General features: G+C 38.5%; 1 long non-coding RNA gene across 1 annotated transcript; it reads left to right on the forward strand.

Annotated features, from left to right (window-relative positions):
- The first annotated feature begins 4,402 nt into the window (after nucleotides 1-4,402).
- On the forward strand, nucleotides 4,403-18,076 carry LOC106725999. Its single transcript, XR_001362016.1, has 3 exons — nucleotides 4,403-4,412; nucleotides 5,601-5,606; nucleotides 17,882-18,076. It is a non-coding gene; the product is annotated as an uncharacterized LOC106725999 (long non-coding RNA).
- The last annotated feature ends 2,751 nt before the right edge of the window (nucleotides 18,077-20,827 follow it).

The raw sequence follows: 20,827 nt of genomic DNA on the forward strand, positions 1-20,827 counted from the left end.
GACCATCTTCTTATACCACACACAAGAATAAACTCAAAATGTATTAAAGACCATAAAAATCATAGAAGAAAACATAGGCAATAAAATCTCGGACATTTCTCATAGCAACATTTTTTTCTGATATATCTCCTTGGACAAGGGCAACAAAGAAAATCAAACAAATGGGGCTACATCAAACTAAAGAGTTTTTGCACAGCAAAGGAAACCATCACCAAAATGAAAAGACAATCCACTGAATGGGAGAACATATTTGACAATGATACATCTGATAAGAAGTTAATATCCAAAATTTGTAAAGGATTGCTACAACTCAACACCAAAATCTATATATATATATAATAGCCTAAGCAACCGTTACCATGGAATGACCAGGACAACCGGTCACTATGATGCACACTGACCACCAGGGGTCAGATGCTCAATGCAGGGGCTGCCCCCTGGTGGTTAGTGTGTTCCCACAGGGGGAGCACCGCTCAGCCAGAAGCTGGGCTTATGGCTGGTGAACGCAGCTTCGGTGGCGGGAGCCTCTTGCCCGGCCCTGGTTTGGGCTCCTCCCTGGCCGCTTGCCACTTGGCACACTGCTACATCCCCTGAGGGGTCCTGGACTGCAAGAGGGCGCAGGCCAGGCTGAGGGAACCCCTGCCCCAGTGCACGAATTTTGTGCACTGGGCTACTAGTAATAAAATAATATAAAATTACAAAACAGGACTTCATAAAGAAAAATAATTAAAAATAAGCATTTTATAAGTTATACAAAGGGAAGAATTATGATGCACAAATATCTCTCAGCCTCTTTCAATTTCTTACATGCACATTATTCTTACTTTTTCCTGATTCAAGGCATTTGTATGTACTTCCGCACTCCCCTTTTCTCTTTCTCAACTTTTGGGTCTCGGTTTAAATGTTACCTCTTCTTATTGCATTGTGTCATTGCAAAAGAAAACTCAATAAATGTTAAAGTAAAAATAAAATTCATCTAGATATTGCAAAGTGTTTTTTCTCTGTATTATGTTTCAAAGAAAACATATATATATATATATTATATGTATACTCAAGAATTGAGATAAACTTAAAAATGAACAGAGACAGACAAGAACAGTATAACAGAGAAGAAAAGACAACCAGAAACCATAGCTTTGATTCTGGCTTTAGCATTATTTATTTGTGTGATTTACCTAAAACTTTATATGAGGATTTTGACCTTTAAAATCCCTTCTAGATCCAATATTTTAAGATTCATTTATTTTTTGCATCCATTCATTTTTTAACTCAAACCATGCCCAGTAACTATGTGCTCTTCATGAGTGATGCCAGACAGCATGAGGCCAATAGGGTGTGTTCTTTGTGGAATTTATATCCTAGTGTCCATCTAGTCATTAAGAAAAATAAAAATAGATCAACAAATTTTGAAATCTGCTTGGCTGGCATGGCTCAGTAGTTGAGCGTTGACCTATGATCCAGGAGGTCATGGTTAGATTTCCGGTCAGAGCATATGCCTGGGATGCAGGCTCCACCCCCAGTAGGGGGTGTGCAGGAGGCAGTCAATCAATGATTCTCTCTCATCAATGATGTTTCTATTCCTCTCCTTCTCTTTTCCTCTCTGAAATCAATAAAAGTATATTTAAGAAACTTAAAATCAAGTCTGTTGGTTTTTATGAGAATATATCAACTGGATATGAAAGACAAACATTATTAAAATTAGGAAGCTTCACTGTACTTTGTGTTTGCCTATTTTCTATGAGAAAGAGAGAATGGGGGAGCACAGCTCAGAGCAGAAAGACTGCTTTAATCCTGCTCAATTTACTATATTCTGCTGCCTCTGCATTCTTAGTCTAAGCCTGTACCTCTGAGACTTTGAATAGAGTGTTAAACTGTGCCTCAGATATTCATTTTTTAAAATGAATTCTAAATAAATAAATGCATTGTGAGTGGATACATTTCTATCTAAAACGTATAAATTCTACAGCATCTACATCTTCCAATGAAAGGCTTTACACATTTGCCCCAGCAACAAATCAATTTTCTCATAAAATTGTCAAAACATGAGCAATATGAAGGCATACAACCCTAAAATCCACCACACATCATAATTTCAAGGTAACTGTTCTTTTAGAGAAATGGAAAAACTATTGAACAGCAAAATTTCAGAATGGAAGACAAGTTAGTATCATTCTGTTGCACTAAATATAATGTTGTTAAGTACCAGACAGCTTAATAGCAGACTTTCAGCACATTTTAAGAGTTGAACTAACTCAATTTTACTAGAGTTTGGACAAAGTTTATAAAAAAGGTTGAACTAAGGACAGACCAGCAAGTAGAAATATTCAAATACATGCAAAGTCTCAAGTGAAATTGTTAACTGAGATTGAACACAGAAATAAACTTAGAATCACAGATTTTACTGCCAGAAGGGGCCTGAGAGATTATCTTATTCGCTAATGTTTAGCGAAGCAGGCAAAACATTAAAAAAAACCCCACACTTTTCTATATAAAGAAATGATTCTGTCCCACCCCCTATCACCACAACTGGCACTAAGAAAAATCTTATAATTCTTGCTGTATAATTTTGTATGTCAGAAGTAACAAAGATGATTATGGTTAAATGAAAAATAGAAAATATAAAATTTAGTTGTTTGCTCTGTGTTTTATTTTACTCTGTGAAGAAAAAGATGAACTGCTTGAATGTGTGGGAAGAAAGAAAAACATATTTCTATATTCAGAGAAAGATGTGCACATAATGCTTTCCGCTCACAAAGGAAACATCATGCAGGCTCATTTAATATTTAGCAAAAAAGAATCATAGTATATCTGAAAAGTGACCACTTTTTCACATTTATTATGCATCCATTCATGATTTGTCTAGGTGTGTATTTCAGGTAGTTAAGCTCATACTGTTTCAATTATTCTTAGTACTAACTTGGGATAGTGCAGGGTTTGTGGTTACTAGTATATGTAGTGTGACAGCTTATGAAAATGGATTGTAGGCCACACAGCATATCTAATAGGACAGATGATTTAGGCTGAGATCAGACCACAGAGAGCCTTGAATCCACACTGTTGGGACAAATGTTATGAGACATCCCTTTAGTTGAGAAGACTGTATATATATCCTTTATTCTGTTCTGCCCCTACTCTCTGCATGCTAGCTTGGGGTCCGTCCCCTTGGGCTGCCTGTGAAATGTTTATTTATTAAGCCATGAAGAGAGTGGGCTTGTGATGTTCCTTGACTACAGAGACTATTGTGGCAATAGCTCCTTTTTCTACTGTGGCACAGAGTCCTTGCACACTGGACCTGCAGATAACCTAAATGGCATTCCAATTCACAACCTTTCTTCCTTACTCATCCTCCAAACTATGCCAAACTTGCATTTTCATTGTCTCCTTACTGCAGCATGCTCCACAGCCACTTTTGACAAATGGGTCATTTTAAGTGCCCTCTTCCCAAAATCTGGTTACCTAATAAATAATCTAGTTAGCTGATAAATGGTTCTATGTAAAGCAGAAAGAATAAACCACTAAAGAAATTAGACGATGTGCCCGACCAAGGTACATGCCCTTGACCGGAATCGAACCTGGGACCATTCAGTCCGCAGGCCGACGCTCCATCCACTGAGCCAAACGGGTCAGGGCTCCACAGCCACTTTTGACAAATGGCTCATTTTAAGTCCCCCCTTCCCAAAATCTGGTTACCTAATAAATAATCTAGTTACCTGATAAATAGTTCTATGTAAAGCAGAAAGAATAACAACTAAAGAAATTAGACTTTGAAAAGGTCATAGCCATAGTTTCATTTTGATTTGGAAAAAAAATCAAACAAAATTCTAACTGGTCATAATTATAAAACAGTATTGTATGGAATATGTCCTCAGCAATTGTCATTATTTTTACTTTAACACTGTGTTGAAAAGATGCATTTTTAATACAGATCTATGGTTTTATTTGAGACGTATTATGGCTTATGATGTCCTATGCTCCTAGATATTTTTAAGTCAACAGACAAACTGTATTTTGCTTTCTATTATATTTGTACTGTTATTTTCCAGGAAAACTCTCCAAGCTCTATTGTGGCAACCTTCATCCATCTGCAGGAAGAATTGATTGTGCCCATAGAAGCACTTAAAAGAGCAGTAGGAAGAAGCTGTACACTGAAGTCCATAAGGCAGAATGAATTTAATTCACCCACAGAAGTTAATGCTACTTACAGAATGATATTTTCCCATGGTCTGAGAATACATGGTATATAATGATTACTGATATTTCAAGAACTTAAGACTTTAAACATCCAACCACTTTTCTTCATAATGAAGCCTAAGTTTCATGCTTAAGCTGAAGCCTAGTATATTATATGTAATATATACATGTAGCATAGTAGTTCTTACTTTGATTTTCTCTGGTGCAGATATGCTCCTTCAGTGTTTATTTCGATAGGGTCAAATTGGCAACCAACAAATCCACTATTTGCACTATGTTCACTTCGGGGGGGTCTGACTTGTTCTAAAATTTCTCTCTTGGGTTTCTTTGGCATCATTTTGCTATGAAATAACTTTTGTTTGATTCGAGAAATGGTTTTAGTAACAGAAAGTATTTATTGCAGAGTGGCTGCCTATGAGAACTGTAGGACTTTCACAGGTGTTGGCTCTGCAGGATAAGAACAAGAATGATACTTTATAGTAATTTTTATGAATATTAATTTCATTCAGTGGTCCTTTGGGGAGCCATTTTTTACTTTATTTTTAAATCCTGGTAAATGGAGAAAAGTTACTCTCAAGAGACAGATAAAAGCATCAGGAAGCCTAAATCTAACTGAGAAACTACTTCAAATCAATATTTTGCATTAAACTTAATTGCCAGCACTTATCCATGGGAAGAATTATGCTGTCAAGTTAGTTTTAATCATTACAGGTTGAATCCTGTAAGACCTGAGGATTTTTTTTCATTTGATGCATCACATACTTTGGGTTTAATGAAAAGAACTAATAATTATTATTATTTTAGGCACTCAAAGTGATGGCAACATTTCCAGAGATATTTTAATTCATTTAAGAGGGTGCACCTATTTCTTAAATGGGCCACAACTGGGAATCCTGAGAGTGATGAATGGTGTGAAGCTGTCCCAAAGCAGGAGAGGAGAGAAGGATTTGTGAGCCCTAAGAAGAGGATGCAAAAGAGTCAGTAGGTCATGAGGTAACATGTTGTAAAATATTTAGCACTAAGGGTTCACTGCTATTAAACATGTAGTAGGTGTTAAGATGTATGCAGTTTAAAGCTGTGTAGTAATTAACCACATTTGCTGTTTTGTACTGCAGAAAGGAATATTAATTAGACAAAATATTATAAGAAATCCTTCAGGACAGGCTGTTTTTCCTCTTTACATACAAATGGAAGTGAGATGTGATTGATCCCTACCTGATATAGTAGAAGTGTTTGGGGTGTGGAGAAATAGTCTTGGTTTTTTGTCCATCCACTTCTAGATACAAGTTACTGAATTTCTTCAAGTACAATTTCCTCACTGGTGATGTAAAGTTAATATGTATTTTGTTGAGTTGTTGGGGAGCTTGAATTAAATGATAATGTACTAGTATATGAAGCAATTGGCATAGTGACTGGTCTATCACGGGAAACTCAAGAAGAGAGAACTGCCACATAGCAGTTAACACTTGTGCTAAATATTTTACATGTTTCCTCATGTAATCCTCATGACTGCATTTGAGGCAGACAATTAGGATAGCCCTTTTACAGGGAGTGAAATAGGGACAGAAGACATGTCATGTGACTTGTCTCCCAGCTACCAAAGAGTTGAACCTGGACAGTGTGACAACAGTCTAACCCAGGGGTGGGCAAACTTTTTGACTCGAGGGCCACAATGGGTTCTTAAACTGGACCGGAGGGCCGGAACAAAAGCATGGATGGAGTGTTTGTGTGAACTAATATAAATTCAAAGTAAACATCATTAAAAAAAAGGGTACGGTCTTTTTTTTTTTAGTTTTATTCATTTCAAACGGGCCGGATCCGGCCCACGGGCCGTAGTTTGCCCACGGCTGGTCTAACCACTTGACACTACTGCCTCCAATTTTAAAATTGAGCCTGGCTGGTGTGCTCAGTGGATTGAGCATTGTCCCACGCACCAACAGGTCACCTGTTTGATTCCTGGTCAGGGCACATGTCTGAGTTGTGGGCTCAATCCCCAGTAGGGGGCGTTCAGGAGGTAGCCCAATGATGTTTCTCTCCCTCTCCCTCTCTATCTAAAAATCAATAGAAACATATTTTTTTTAAAAAAAGAATCAAAAGGTCAAAACTATTCTCTTGCGAGAGAAATGTTACCTGTGGGAAGTGGCATTGTTTTTTTAATCTCACATTGCACTCCATTTCCTGATCATTTCATGATGTTTTTACATTTTTACCACTAATTTTTAAATTATTTATAGAATATTTATAAAATATTTGAAAGGTGTAAAGAAAATAAAGTCAAACACCATTGTATGTCATTGTATCCTCCATTCAACTTAAATGAAATAAAATTGCTATTCTTTTGAGGCAGTGAGGGCTTATCTGGCTGAGGTTTTAGAAATCTGTTAGGTTCAGTGGGTAGACAAGGTAGATTGTTGAGGAGAAGACAGCTTAGAGAGCTTTTGGCTGTGAGCAGAAGAAATAACTTTTGCATTTTATACTTTCTTCTTACTTTTCTTTATCGTTTGTTGCTATGTTTTATCCCTAAACAAGAGGTTGTTCAGTTTTGCATATTTTAGAATATTTTATAAATGGAATCATACTGTGTTAATCTTCTGCCACTTAATATTATCTTTTTAGTAGAGGCCCAGTGCACAAAATTCGTGCATGGGTAGAGTTCCTAGTCCTAGCCAGCTATGAAGGCCAATTCGGGCCTTCTTTTCCTGGCTGCCGGATGCCAGCTGGGGCCTTACTTTGTTCCGCACCTCCCCCTAGTGGTAGCACACGTCATAGTGAGCGTTCAAACTCCCGAGGGGACAATTTGCATATTAGCCTTTTCAATTGGGGCCCTTTTTCCCCGGCTGCCGGCTGCTGGCTGGGGCCATCCTTCTTTCCGCACCTCCCCCTAGTGGTAGCACACATCATAGTGAGCGTTCAAACTCCTGAGGGGACAATTTGCATATTAGCCTTTTATTATATAAGAAGGTTTATTCATGTTGTTATATGTAGCCATAATTTATTCAATTAATTGCAGTAGTGTTTTATTATATGAATATACCACACCTTGCAATTACTGGTCTGCATTTTTCTTCCTTGTTGACTGAAACCTTTTTAAAGGTAGATAAAAACTCTTATTTATCTTTGTTGAATTGACATTGACTTGGCCATAATCATTGGTATAAAGAGAGTAAATGTTTCTCTAATAGTAACTTGGTAAAAGGGCAGTAAAAAATGTAAAAAAAACACACCTTTCTTTTTGTGACCCCCCACGTGTAATTTAGACATTCATACCTCTAGTCTAATTACAGGGAAATCCTCAAAGCAAAAATTCTGGAGACATATCTTCTGAACATAAAATGCATTTGTATTTTCTGGGCTTAAAGTCTTAATTAATTCTTGGCCTACAGTCTCTGATAGGCGAAGAGAGTAAATGTTTGTCTAATAGTAACTTGGTAAAAGGGCAGTAAAAAGTGTGGAAAAAAAACCTCTCTTTTTGTGACCCTAAAGTGTAATTTAGACATTCATACCTCTAGTCTAATTACAGGGAAATCCTCAAAGCAAAAATTCTGGAGACATATCTTCTGAACATAAAATGCATTTGTATTTTCTGGGCTTAAAGTCTTAATTAATTCTTGGCCTACAGTCTCTGATAGGCATAGAATTAGGTATTTTGTTTTGTTTTTTTTCATTTGAATGGATATGCTCTTATATAGCAAATTTGAAAAAGAAGGTGCAGGTTAGTCTTAAACTGTTTGTACTCTGTTTTCTCAAGATTAGCTAACATGATGTTGCATAATCTAAGCAATTAAATGCCCTAGCAACATGGCAATTAGTTACTCTACAGAGCAGGTGATTTTTCAGGTTTGTTCTTTGCATAAAGGAAAAAAAACAAAAAACACCTCAGGTGTATTTTTTGTTTGTTTGTTTTGGATCTACTCCCTTATTCTTGGAAGAGGAATGGAAATAAGATTGGGTTGATTTTAGGGCTTTATGTTTTTCACAAACACTCTGAAAATCATCACCTTGATTTAATATGATATATTTGTTATACTACTCTCTCCCCAGTAAGTACCACATTTCCAATATATTTCATTCATCACAATAAAATAAGAAACCATGTTTCACAACCCCTTTTGCTCTGAGCAACCCCTATAGCTTCTTTTTAGTTAGACCCCACTGAGTTAAAATTTAAGATTGAAAATAATGCTTCCAAATTTGTGAGCTGTGGATGCTTAGGAAGCTGAAATGTTAGTGCCAGAGCTGTAGAAAACTGAAGACTATATATATATTCAAATGTAGGTAGGTGCAATTGTATTTAATAAAATAAAAATAAATTTTAAAGTTCTACTAAATGTATTAAAGCCATTTCTCATTTATTCTTTTTATTTAACTTTATTTATTTGTGTTAAGTATGTGTGTACTGTGTGCACATAGTTTTAAAAACTATGTGGCTTATACTGGAAATAAGAAAACTTCTTTTTCAGCCTTGTATTCCTCTAGTTTTGCCTTTTCATAGGCAATTACTACAGTTTTTAGTTATTTCTTCTGGTATTCATCTTGCAATTTCTAAATAATATGCATATGCTACTATTACTTGATTTTTAAGTTTTAGACATTACTTACTGATTTCTAAGTAAGGATGTCATAAAATGATGTCTAGTCATCACTGGCCAGAAAGAAGCAAAAACTTCTGGTGGGACCTTTTGTTTTTGTGTCTTTATAATACAATAACTATAATATATTCTTTAAGTCATGAGAGAAGAGAACACGTTTATCAATTTAGCAGCACAGGACTTAGAGTTAGTTTTTAAAACTTTTAAAGCAAACATTTTTCCCTATAATTTGTACTGTTCCTTTGTATACTTACTGAAGCTCTTGATTACTTCCTATGTTTTCTGAATTCCACAGTCCCCAGACAAGATTAAAGGGCACAAATGGCTCTTCATTGTCAAAATATTACACTTTCCATAAATATAAGTAAAAGGAGGAAGTAAAGTGAAACTACATATTTTTAGGTCATTGCTTAATTTTCTCAAGGATGTATTTTCCCTTTGGTCTCTTTCATGTGGGAATATGTGATTTTGTCCACCCCATTCTCCCTCTCCTCTCTCAGTCAGGTCTCATTTAAATTACTGTAGGCATTCAATTTAAAAGACCTTAATGGTAATCTTATTCAATCTTTTTTAAAAAAGCATACAAATTGAGATTTCACAGCCTCCCTGAATAAAATTTTAGAACTAGAATTTGAATTTAATTATGTATATTTGTTAGTTTAATATTAATCTGGATTAGACTGCCTTTTATTGGTAAACATTCAAAGACCCTACATGAACATAGTTATACTTATATTTTCACTAGAGGCCCAGTGCACGACATTCGTGCACTGGGGCGGGAGTCCCTAAGCCCAGCATGTGCCCTCTCACAGTCTGGGACCCCTCGGGAGATGTCTGAGAGGCTGACTTAGGCCTGCTCCCCACAGCTGCGCTTGCCAGCCGTGAGCCTGGCTTCTGGCTGAGCAGTGCTCTCCCTGTGGGAATGCACTGACCACCAGGGGGCAGCTCCTGCATTGAGCGTCTGCCCCGTGGTGGTCAGTATGCATCACAGTGACCTGTCGTTCAGCCATTCGGTTGATTTGCATATTAGCCTATTATTATATAGGATAAGTTGATAGAGTAAATACACATAGGTAAGAAGATGCTTTTCAATAACTACCTAAATAGCATCCCCACAACCACCATCACCCCACATAGTTCTGTTCCATTGGTTGAATTATTTACCCTAATAGGAAAGACCAGAGAGTTTCCAAAGCAGGACACTTGGTTTTAAGTAAAATTCTTAGCCTCAGACTTACTTTAATAGCACGGTGATCACACCAAAATGCTTTACTCTGAAAACATTATTGAAGAATAAATAAGAAAGCTCAAAATACATTTAATTTGGAAAAAAATCCTAATGTTACATAAAAGTACAAGAATGACAACAGCACAAAGAACACCCACATACTATTTACTCAGATTCGCCTATTATTAACATTTTATCCCATTTGCTTTTATCATTTGCTTTCTCTTTCTATACAATCTGTATAATATTTTTGAACCATTTGATATTAAGATGCATACATTGTGGCCTTTTAATCTTAAATTCTTAAGTGAACATTTCCTAAGAATAAGGCCTTTTATATCCCAAGTGTAGTTTTCACAGTTTGCAGCAATGGAGGCTCTTATTTAGCCCCCATGCTGTTCTCAGATGTACAGTGTATTTATTGCCATCAGTAAATTTATCACTGATATATTACTTTTACCAAACCTACCATATGTTTTCCAATACTGTCAATTAGCTCGTTATGACCTCTTAGCACTTCCCCTTCCCCTCCTTTCAATCTAGGATCCAATACAGGAACAGGAGTTGTATTTAATTATATCTCTTCACTCTTCTTAAATCTGTAAATTTTTTCAGTTTCCTCTGGTTTTCATGACATTGACATTTAAAAAATACAGTCTTTTAAAACAATTCATATAATGTTTCTCAGTTTGGCTTTGTCTGCTGTTTCTTTTTGCTATATTTAGGTTATGCATTCTAGGACAGAATAGTTCATAGATGATGTGTCATTTTCAGAGTATCCCATTTGGAGGTGTACCTTGGCCAACTGACCATCATTAGTAATGACAATTTTGATCACCCAGTCAGGGTGTTGTCGAATTTCTCTATGTATAGTTGCTATTTTCCCCCATTGTAATTTAATAAGCCATCTGTGGAATACACTAAGACATGCATATACCTTGTTTGCTCTTCAGCAAAAATTTCCTTCAGATTTATTATGTACATGCTTACATGTTTACACATTACACTGAGGGTATTCAGTGAAATTCTGTATTCATAAATTACTTGGGTTAATTCAATTTTTCTCCCCTTCCCCCTCCATTATAGTTATAGTATTCATCTGAAACACATTAAGCATAAAAATTCTATAGTCACTTTAAGTTGCAAATATGGTCTTAATTCAATAATTGTCATAATTCATACTTCCAACCTTATTCAATGGTAAAACTTTATATTTTTCCTAATCTGCACTCTCTTGTAGATGGCACCCTCCTTTAGGAGAAGAGAGAACAGACATCTTTATTTCTCAGTTGTGCCATTCCTACTTTCTAGCTGTAATTACAGACCCTTCAGGAGATAAAGAGGGTCTTGAAGAAATAGAAGCAAGAAGACAAAGAAAAAGCCTAGTTTACCAGTACTGTTGTCATATGGATTTGCCCTCCTTGGGTTTGGTTGTGCTTAAAACTGACTCTGTCTGGGTCAGATGAATGTGTGTGTTGCAGAGACCCTCCACCAATTGCTGATGCCCTTTTATTTGCAGTTACTTTTATAAAGTCAAACATGCTCTTCTAGGCTGTCATTTTCTTAACCTCAGAGGAATTTTTCAATGGTGGAGATTAGATTTTACCTCTATACTCTTAATTGTGCCTTTCAAAGTGTCCAGTAGGTATATCTATCTATCTATCTATCTATCTATCTATCTATCTATCTATCTATCTATCATCGATCTATCTAGTCTGTCTATCATCTACCTATTGCAAGAAACCAACTTATGCTATTCTGAGGACTTGCAAGACAAGTTTGAAATCCATAGGGCATGCCATCAAGAAGGGCAAGCTAGAAATTCTTGCTGAAGTATACAAGTGGAATTTCTTCTTTCTTAGAGAAACCTCCATTTGCTCTTCAGGCCTTCCAACCAATTAGATGAAGCCTATTCAAATTATCAAGGACAATCCCTTTTATTTAAAAGTCAGTTGATGGAAGGTGTTAATCACATGTACAAACTGCTTTCACAGCAACACCAGGATTAATTTTTTGATGCGGGAAGCCATCCATTGTCAATACTATCATGAGAATGCATCAAGCAACTTGGAAGGCCGATGGACCTTGGACAATTTAGCAGGGCTAATACCATGCACCAATTGTTCTGTTGAGATAGTGGTGGCTCAAAGCAATTTCCTTACCTGATAGCCTCAAAGTAAATTTTTACTGACCTTTGAGACTGTCTGTCTGCTACCTGTTTACTGAGGGCAAGATGTGTATCTAAAAGTGAATAAAAAGCAGACTGGCCATAAGTCGGTGTGCCTCTCCAAGAGAGAGGTTTCCACCTGGCCCCCATGCCTTCTAAATTCATATTTCTTGTCTAGTGTTGTCATTTGTGCACAGCCCCTTCTTCAGATCCTGAACCCCTGCTGCAAAAGGTTGCGACAATTTTTGAATGACAGAGGACTATAGCCTGGCCAGATTAACACATTAATTAACATATTAGCTATATACCAGTCATAAGCAGGTATTCCACAACATGCCTACTATACCAACTACATAAGAAAGTGAAAGTGCATTAGAAGAAAGAATGTTGAGTCTGGTCTTGGACATGTAGTATTTACAGTGTCCTTAAGTGACTGACATATTATCTTAGTGGTTTTGTACAAAAGGCTTGTTCCAGATGATTTCTGAGGCTGCTTTCAGTTATAAAATAATTTCTATTATCATGCACAAAGGTAGTAGAGATGACTAACAAAAGGTAATTGTCATTGCAAAGAGAATAACCATGCAGAATTGAAAATTTTCCCTCTTTACTGCCTGTCTCAAATGTAGCCACTTTATCAGCACACCATAGGCCATAGACTAGTTTAGATGCTGCAGGTACAAAGTGGAATGTGATTCAGTTCTGGGCACAGAGAAACATGACTATAATGTAATGATAATAAGTAAATCAATAATTTCAGTCCAATATGATAATACTATGATAGAGATGTGTAGAGCACTGAGCAGTGGCATCTGAATTAGGATTTAGGAAAGTCTTCCTGGGGGATCTATATTTGGAACTGAAATTGAAGGTTAGAATTTAGATAAACTAAGAAGGTGGCCACAGGGAGAGGTAGCTTCTGGGAAGTGGCAGTGGGGGGGAGAGGGAGTTAAAGAAACTGTGATAAAGCTCTGCCATAGGCTGGTAAGGTGAACAGAAAAATTCGATGGGCTATTTCTATTTTTTGGTTTTGTTTTGTTAATCCTCACCTGACGATATTTTTCCATTCATTTTTAGAGAGAGGGGGAGGGAGAGAGAGACAGAGGAACATCGATGGGAGAGAGACACATTGGTTGCCTTCGCACACTCCACGACCAGGGCCAGGGATTGAGCCTGCAACCGAGGTACATGCTCTTGACCTGAATCAAACTGGGACTTTTTAGTCAGCAGGCCGATGCTCTTTCTACTGAGCCAAACCGGTTAGGCCTATTTAATTTCTTGAAAAGTGCCTTAGGTTTGCAGGGAAAAAAGTTAATGCATGTGGGGATAGTGGAGGAAGTCATGTGTCTTGATCAAAGCCTGAGAGAGAAGAAATTTCTAGATGTGTGATGGAGGGGAGGGCCATTGGGGATAGGCATAAAGGAGAATGGGGCATTCCAGGCAGAAAGTGGAACATAGCAGGTTTGGGGTGAGAACGGGGATAGATAATTAGTTTACTTTTGAGTATGTTGTGTCAGTGTGTCTATCTGAACATTAATAGATTTAGAAATAGCCTGATTAGATATAGACTAGGGCAAAATTCATAGCTCATGTATTACCTGGCTATTAGTTTCAAGTAATTATATTATACAGAAAAATTCTAAAGTAATAGATGATTTGACCCTAGATTTATTCCTTTGGTCTCAAATAAAAATTTATTAAGATCTCTTTGTAAACATTGACAAAATTCTGTTTTTCCCCATTGTTTTGGTTCCTTTCTCTTTGAGAGTTTTCTGGTTGTATTAATGTCCCCTTTGATAACAATCATGTTCCATTTTTTCAGCATACATAGCTTTTCAAATTGTTACCTGACCCGAGCAGTTTCAATAATTCTCATGTATTCTTTCCATTTTAAACAATGATTAGAAGCAGAGCTTTTACATTCTGCTACACCCATGCATTATGAAATCTGTCTTTGAGAATGACATTTGTTTACTTATATAAATCTTAAATTGTCCAAGGGCCCTTTGAATAAGAACTTTATCTGCCCAGAACATATTACCATGTTGTTTGTTTTCATTGACAGAGCTATGAAACAACATCGACCAGCACAATTTCAGAGCATGGAGATAAAATAAATTAGAGATTTTGTGTGGTTGAAGGGCTACATTGTATTCTCTCTCTCTCGCTCTCTCGCTCTCTCGCTCTCGCTCTTACCCAGTGAAGTAATGAAAAGCTCCACAGAAATGCTAGTACATGGGTTTCTCCTTAGTTTATGCCTAGGCACTTGCTGTCCTATATGTTGAAATAATGTATGTGAATGCCCTTAGTGTAATGTACCGTATTAATGTGAAACTATACTTCTTTGCATTGTATTAAAAAATATTTCAGGACTTGAACATAAACAAGCTGGATTGGTTGGTTGGAAGCCTCTTTCACAATATAAATGTATTTGTCCAAATTTAGCATTAACAAAACTTTCACTATAACTTTTTTTTCTTTATTTTTTTTCCTCCTTACCTCCTTCTGTCTATCCCTTTCTTCCTTTCCTCTTACCCCCTCCTTCCCTTCCTTCCTTTCTTCCTTTCTATTTTATTAGATCAATGACAACATCTCTCCCCTTCCTTTTACAATGTCTATTATTATTTTATTTTAAGAATATAAGTTATACAAATAACCAGTTCATATGGAAATAATCTATAGACTTCAGAGGATCAAAAGCTTTTAAAAAATTATCCAACACACAATTTTGAACTATTGAGGCGTTGCTCTCACTGAAACAGGGAATTAACAGACCACGGCAAAATACACACAATATAAAAATAAGTAGCATTCTCTTTTCTAGTACTTTCCAGGAAAGTTCATATGGCTGTTACAGTAGGAGCAAAGAATCCTTGACCCTGTGTGCCACAGTTGGTGGACACTGGCCTGGAGTCCCAGGCACAATGTCTATTTAACTTTTGTATTTAAAGTTGTAAAGATAAAAAATAATACTGCCGAAACCGGTTTGGCTCAGTGGATAGAGCGTCGGCCTGCGGACTGAAAGGTCCCAGGTTTGATTCTGGTCAGGGGCATGTACCTTGGTTGCGGGCACATCCCCAGTGGGGGGTGTGCAGGAGGCAGCTGATCGATGTTTCTCTCTCATCGATGTTTCTAACTCTCTATCTCTCTCCCTTCCTCTCTGTAAAAAATCAATAAAATATATTTAAAAAAATAAAAAAAATAAAAAATAAAAGTCTCCTTTATAAAAAAAAATAATACTAAAATTAATTAATCACTCTTGAGTACTTATTATGTATTGGCATGCTTCCATGTCTTTTACATGTATTAACATTTAAACTTCACAATAGTTATTTGAGATAAATACTATTACCACTCCCATTTTACAGGTGAGGAAGTTGAGTCTAAAGAAGGCCAATCATTGCCCATGGCCACATGGAGATTAAGAAGCAGAAGATTTAAACTCGTATTCTTAATCATATCCTCACTGTTTCACCTAATAAAACCGAGTGGGAAAAGTGACAGGCACTAAAATAAATAAAAAATAAGATAGAATGGAGAAGGTGCCATGAGAGATACTAGTACTAAGTGCTACTGGAGCTCTGAGGAGGGAAAAGCTGTGGGGATGTTGGGAGTCTTCATGGAACTTGACCAATCGGAGCATTTTTTGAGAGAAAGGTAGAGGGAATAGTTTAGCAGGAGGGAATGGTTTGAATTATTTCATTTGTATGTGTCATTGAGAACATAAAGTGGAACAGTCAGTCCAAGCCATGGGAGTCCCAGCCATGTCCTGTGAGGCTTTAAATACAGACAGAGATGTTGGTATTTAACAGGTCAGGTGGAAGGAAAACATCTAAAGGTTTTGAGCAGGATAGTGACACAATCAATGTAGTGATTTGTAAAAAATTATGTATTAACATTCTGTAGACTGGAGTAGCCTGGAAAACTTCAGATTCTGGGAGATTAGTTAAAAGTTTGGTAAGAGAGATTAAAGGCTTCACTTCAAGTATTGGTTTGGAAATGGAAAGAGGAGAAATATAGGATGGATAAGAGGCCCTATAGATGCATACTAGGACTTGGTAACTGTCTGAAGGAATTGTTAGTGAGGCCTCCAGGGTTTCTAAGAGGGCACTATAGCTTTGGGAGAATGGTGATTGCATTCTCTTGCATAGGAAGCAGCAAAGAGAGCATGTCTGGGGCGGGGGGAGGGGGGACAGAGTGGAGAGGTGTTCATGCTTCCATCTGGAAGTAGCTAAGATGTTCCACTGTTCATAGGAAATAAATGTGTAAAGTCGAGGACAAGGACTTTTAAGAGGCCCTCAGTACTTGGCTCAGATTGTTTTCCATTTCTTTTCTTTCCCCTCCCTTTCCCCTTTCACATTTGGCCTGTCTGCCACTTGGAAAGTTTCCCAATGCTGGAAGCAAATGCTCACCATTTATACCTTCCTTCCAGTTTCTCTCCATTGTTATAATCAAATTCATTAAATTATACATCTTAGTTGCTTATTGCCTGCATGGTGCTGAACCTTTGGTAATATGCATTAGTGCTGACTTTTAACATAAAGCAAAACCAAAACCAAAAGCAAAGCCAGAGCAAAACAGAACAAATAAATACACAGTCTTTAAGCTAGAGAAATAGTGAAGTGATGCAGAAATAAACCTTGGAACAAGCAAGCAGAAAGTGCCTCAGAAACAATGCTGCCTGCATTTGTTTCCATGGATTTTATCTCAGGCTCTGCCAGTGAAAACCCAAGAGGAGGACTTTTGCTATTACTTACAGGGTCCGTGGTCAACAGATTAGATTGGATAAAATAAAACCTGTAAGGAAGAGCAGAAAAGTTCGGTTTTCTAAACTGGGCAAATAAAGTTTCTTAACTTTGAAGAAAGGTCACAGTGAGTTAGTCAAACATTGCTTTGAAGGTTATATTACAGAATACAAGTACAGGATGCTTGTGAATAGCTTTATTATATTATACTAGAGGCCTGGTGCATGAAATTTCATGCAGCGGGGAGTCCCTCAGCCTGGCCTGCACCCTCTCGAAATCCGGGACTCCTTGGGGGATGTCTGACTGCTGGTTTAGGACCGATCCCAGATCCCTGCAGATCAGGCCTAAACCGGCAGTGGCACATCCCTCACAATCCAGGACCGCTGGCCCCTAACTGCTCACCTGCCTGCCTGCCTGATCGCCCCTAACCACCTCTTGCCTGCCTGATTGCCCCTAACCCAGGGGTGGGCAACCCCTGGCACGTGTGCCAAACATGGCACGCCAGTAACTTTTGCTGGCACGCGAAACCCTCTCTTATAATCTTCCATTTACAATTTTTTTCTTTTTTTTTTTTAAATATTTTATTGCTTTTTTACAGAGAGGAAGGGAGAGGGACAGAAAGTTAGAATCATCGATGAGAGAGAAACATCGATCAGCTGCCTCCTACACACCCCCCACTGGAGACTTGCCCGCAACCAAGGTACATGCCCTTGACCGGAATCGAACCTGGGACCCTTCAGTCTGCAGGCCGACGCTCTATCCACTGAGCCAAGCCAGCCAGGGCGGCAATTTTTTTCTTAATATTGACTTTTTTATTTTTCAGATAAATTCAGTGTAGGTGCATCTTAGATAAATAAATAATTTTACATAACAAGTTATCTTAAAGACCATAGACATGGATTGACGAGAGAGGGGAAGAGCAATTTCTATGCCTCTGCCTTAACTCTCCCTGCCTTCCTAGATCCGACCAGTGTTTTGATTTCAGCCTCAGACGCAACGGGTTTTCGTTGACAAGACAACCGCCTCACCTACTTATTCAAAATTTCACTCTATAAAAATGAAACCTTCTCTCTCGCTTTGGCCACCGGTACTAACGAAAGGGGAATAAATTTCTATGTTTCTCTCGGCAGCAAAAGTCCCACTGATAATATCAAACGGAGTCATAAAGTTTTCTGTCGGACTATCAGTGTACATGTATACATTAAAAAATAAATGTATTTTTCATCATCATATACTGTGTTTTTGTCGCTCGAATGAATTTTATTATTTCTTCAAGGTTCTTCACATACCTACACCTTAAGAGATATCAAGTAGGAGTAACATGGTCTCAAAAAATTAGGGTTGGCACGCAGAAGAATTTTGAGTCAGAGATTTTGCTCGCCCCTAACCACTCACCTGACCTGCTTGCTTGATCACCCCTAACCGCCTCTGCCTGCCTGCCTGATCACCCCAACTGCCTCTGCCTGCCTGATCGCCCCTAACCACTCACTGGGGGACTGCAGGCGGGGGTGAGGGACCGTGGTCATTCTGGTCTCTGGTCGTTCTGGTCATCCCGCCATTTCAGTCACTGGGCTTTTATTATATAGGATTCTCTAATCTCATTAGCTGCCAGCTAATGGCTTTAATAGAAGAAAATTTTTTAAAAAAATTTAATTCTCTCAATCTTCAGTTAGTTTTTAAGTTTTTTAGCAAAATTACTTCCTGGCAAAGATTTTGTTGAAAATCATAATTAGCAAACAAATTTATGGTCAAGTTATTTTCTCAATTAATGGAATTCATTTCGATATCAGTTTTGAGACAGCACCAGTCATTTTGTTTGTTTTCCCCCAAATGTACTTTAGTTAGAACTAATTCTGTTCCCTCTGCATTTCTCTCTGATGCCTTGCCAATTGCCTATTTACCATGTGCTTCTGTCCTGCCACCATCCCAACCCATCACTCATCTGCTCTTATTTGTGTGCCCTCATAGCAAGTGTCTCTATCAATGTCCAAACTTCTGAATTCACTCCTGGCACCCTCTGCAGACCTCTGGGATGAGGACTCTGTCTTTAATCATGACCCCTATTTTCCCCTAATAATGCCTCTACTCTCCAAATTCTGGGTAGACCTCCCTGACCTCTTTTCTCCTCTGGTTAGGTTAGGCATGAGCTCTCCTAGCCCCTTGTTCTTAGGAATCTTAGCACTTATTATAAGACTAGAGGCCCAGTGCATGGATTTGTGCATGAGTGGGGTCCAGCTGGCCTGCCCCGTTGGGGGCCCATCGTGCCAGGCTGGGGGGGAGGGGCCATGGGCAGTTGGCCAGCTGGCCCCGCCCCCAACCGGGGTGTTGGGGGCCGATCTGGGGCCGGGCTGGTTGGCAGGGGAGGGCTAATCGGTCCCGGGTCAGGCTGGTTGGCTGCCGCAGTGCGCATCATAGCCACTGATTGTTCTGCCGTTCTGGTCACTGGGCACTTATATAGAGAAATTGAGTGCAGAGGCTGTCATTTGTTTTTTATCTTTAGGGCTTTCATTGTTTTCAGCAAACAATTGGTTCCCCAATAAAGATCAGTGGAATGGGGGGAATAAAAAGGAACCACAAGGAACCATTTATTTGTATTTGTTAAAAAATGTGTTTTAGAAAATAGACTCAGATATTGTTATTGAGATAGTTACAAGTTAACTTAATTTTTAGCCTTTTCTCAACTCCCCTTTCTAAGGCTTCTTTCTACAACACCAGTCCACCTCCTGTTCTGCACACTCCTGAAGTTTACACTGGGACAGGGGTAATTATTTGGGGGCAGTGTGTATTATAATATTCATCTTTTAGCTGCAATCTCCAGCTCCCCAGACACTCTGGGTTAGAGCTCAGCATATGTTAATGCCTAAGGGAACCCAGGTTCCTCTCCAGGCTCATTACTTTCAATTTTCCTCTTCACTCTCTATGCTCTTGCCTCACTGGCTTTCACTTACTTTTGTATGTACAGCCATGCCTTTTTCTAGCCTAAGAATATGCTATCTCTTCCAGGATATGCCATCTTCCTCTGGCTCACCTAGCTAACTTCTACTCATCTTTAAGGCCTCCACTTGAATATCACTTTCTCCTGGAAGACTTCTCTTAAGTTTTCTAGGTTAGATTAACTTTTGTCCCCCCATGTGCTGCCATAGCATCTTGCTCCTCCTGTCCATCCTGGGTAGCAGAGGCACAGGCAGCATAGCACATTAGGGACTGAACTTGAGCCAGACTACCTGGGTGCAAACCCATTTTGCTTATTACTAGCTGTGTGAACTTGGGCAAATTTTATTGAACTTCTCTATGCTTTAGTTTTCTCATCTGTAAAATCGAAGTAATAGTGCTTATCACATATGGTTTTTTAGAGAATCAAATTAGCTAAGACATAAAGGATTCAGAATAGTGCTTGACATGTAATATATAATACTAGAGGCCTGGTGCATGAGATTCGTGCACTGGGGGTGGGGAGGATCCCGTAGCCCGGCCTGGGCCCTCTCTCAGTCTGGGACTCTTCGGGGGATGTCCGCCTGCTGGCTTAGGCCCGATCTCCCCATCCCTCTTGCAGTCGGGGACCCCTTGCTTCTTACCACCTGCCTGCAGTGGAGACAGGAGAGGCTCCCGCCACCACTGCTGCGCTCACCAGCCATGAGCCTGGCTTCTGACTGAGCGGCGCTCCCCCTGTGGGAGTGCACTGACCACCAGGGGGCAGCTCTTGCATTGAGCATTTGCCCCCTAGTGCTCAGTGCGCATCACAGTGACCAGTTGTTCCATTGTTCAATTGATTTGCATATTAGGCTTTTATTATATAGCTCATCACAGTGACCAGTTGTTCCACCGTTCAATTGATTTGCATATTAGGCTTTTATTATATAGGATATATTAATAGAAATATATTATTTAAAATATATAGCATAAATAC

Source organism: Myotis brandtii, unplaced genomic scaffold (genome assembly GCF_000412655.1).
Source record: "Myotis brandtii unplaced genomic scaffold, ASM41265v1 scaffold209, whole genome shotgun sequence".
Classification (NCBI taxonomy): domain Eukaryota; kingdom Metazoa; phylum Chordata; class Mammalia; order Chiroptera; family Vespertilionidae; genus Myotis; species Myotis brandtii.